This window comes from Triticum dicoccoides, chromosome 2B (assembly GCF_002162155.2).
Source record: "Triticum dicoccoides isolate Atlit2015 ecotype Zavitan chromosome 2B, WEW_v2.0, whole genome shotgun sequence".
Classification (NCBI taxonomy): domain Eukaryota; kingdom Viridiplantae; phylum Streptophyta; class Magnoliopsida; order Poales; family Poaceae; genus Triticum; species Triticum dicoccoides.
Window position 1 is genome coordinate 176671718 of NC_041383.1, and position 2308 is coordinate 176674025.

The window sequence follows — 2308 nt, forward strand, 5'->3', positions numbered from 1 at the left end:
GACCCCGACACGACACCCCGACCCTGCCTCAACACCACGACACTGCGACCCCGACATAGCACCCTGACACCCCGACCCCTGACACGACACCCCGAGACCGCCTCGACACCCCGACAAGACACCACCGACACCCCGACCCCCAACACCCTGAGACCCCGACATGGCACCCCTGACCCCTGACCCCGACACGGCACCTCTCGAAAAAGGTGCTCTTCGGCCTTCCAGAGGCCGATGGGGTCATATATTTATGAATTATGAGTTAGGTCAAGTATTCAATTATTATTATGTACATATATATACATTATTAATTAGTTTATGTTATTAGGTATTCAACTTTTTATTATGTTCATGATGATGATACACACTTAAATTTTTTATTATGTTTATGTTGTACTAATTTCGTTTACTCTTTGTCATTGCAGGTGTTCACAGATGGTGGGCTTGGGTCGAGAGTGTTCCGAGCATCCTTCCTCGGCGCGTGCTGGGAGGGGTCTTGTTTATTGCACCCCAGCACCTTCGGAGAGCTGGTAGATAGCATGAAGACACCCCCAGCACCTTCGGCAGACGCTTCTTCTTTGGCCGGGAGAGGAGGTCGGGGGAAGAACAAGGGTGCAGGTAGAGGTGGATGTGGCACTGGGAGAGGTAGGAAGGTTGTTGTGCCTTCGTCGCCGCCACCCCCGCTAATTCTCCAGACCATCGGAGTGCTCCATCTCAGGTGGACCCGTCTGACCTGGACCCGTCTTGGACTCTGGTCCACGAGCCTTGGGTCGACGAGCCTCTGGTCGCCAAGCCTCTGGTCGACGAGCCTCTGGTCGCCGAGCCTCGGGTCCCAGAGTCTTCCTCCCAGGAAACCCGGGCCCCAGAGTCTTCCTCTCAGGAGACTCGAGTCCTCGAGTCTTCGTCCCACGTGACTCCGGAGACTAGCGGCCATGCTGATGGTGTCGAGGAGACCGTTTCTGAGGATAGCTACAACGAGGGTGAGCTAGTTGAGGAGGGCAAGAAGGTCTACCAGCGTGGTGGTACTAAGCTACTGTCCGTGCCGGCGACCCATGACCAGAGGTGGTTGATTAAGCCTAACAGGGAGAAGTAAGTACATTTACTCTTTTTTAACCTTTTGCCTTCATGTTTCTTCAAATTAATATCTAATGTGTTGGCCTTGTCATACTATAGGGGTTGGATACACGCGGATGGTGTCCGCAGGCCCAACCAGCTCCTTGGCACCCTTTGCCGGCACCACTTCTCGGGGTGGGTCACGTTTTTTTTGACACCTGAAACAGTAGGAGAGGCTCCTACTGTATATATTAGATTAAAGTGTCAAAGGTTCTTACAAGGTCATAACCTTACATCCATAGCCATTGACAAACTAAGCTAGAAATGGAAGATCAAGGAAAACACAAGGTTATGGTATGACAAAGGATTGGGCAAAAGAGGAAATAAATTCTCTGTGCTTCTCTTTGGCTCTATGTCTGAGTAGAGAGAAATCCTCTATGAATCTTCTTGCCCATGAGCCTACAGTGGGGTTTATCCTTCGGAAATGTTTGTTGTTTCTTTCTTTCCATAGACTCCAGGAGGCATATAGGAAAATTTCCATGAACATTGGGTTGTCCCATGCCGTCCTTGCATCTTTGATCCAATTGAGATGGTCTCCATTAGTTGTCCAGTGGATGTTCAAAGTATCCCAACAAGCCAAGCTGAAATGACACGTAAAGAGCATGTGCTCAACTGTTTCTTCCTCCGTACTGCCACACAAGATGCAACCGTGGTTGTCTCCAATGTTATAGTGACGTCTCGGGGTGGGTCACGTTGCCCGGTGAGGGTGAGCTTCCACAACTAGCACTGACCTGGGAGCTGTACGAGGCTACCCCGGCCCCGCCGAGGGAGATGGTCGACAGTGACATATGCGAGACGGTGGCCGACATTGTGAGATGATAGTTTTGGGTAATTTCTCCTTTACAGAATTAAAAATCAACAATACCTCGTGATTGTACTAATGATTAGTGTTGTCTTGTTTGATTGCAGACCTTCTACAAGTGTCTTGAGGAACACGAGGCGGACTCGACTATGGTTCTCGAAGCCGAGTGCAAGCGCCTACTTCAGAAGTTACGACACGAGGCTTGGGTGCAGGCTGTTCGAGACTACTATGCCTCGACTAACATCAGGAGGCAGAAGAAGAAGTGTCGCGTCAAGTATATCTAAGTAAGGACAAGTACATGAAGGTAATTACCTATTCTTAAGGCCTTGTACTTAGTTTCCTTGATTTGATTCACAGGCGTAGTGCTGAAATTTCTCTTTGTCTAACTTAGGTGCC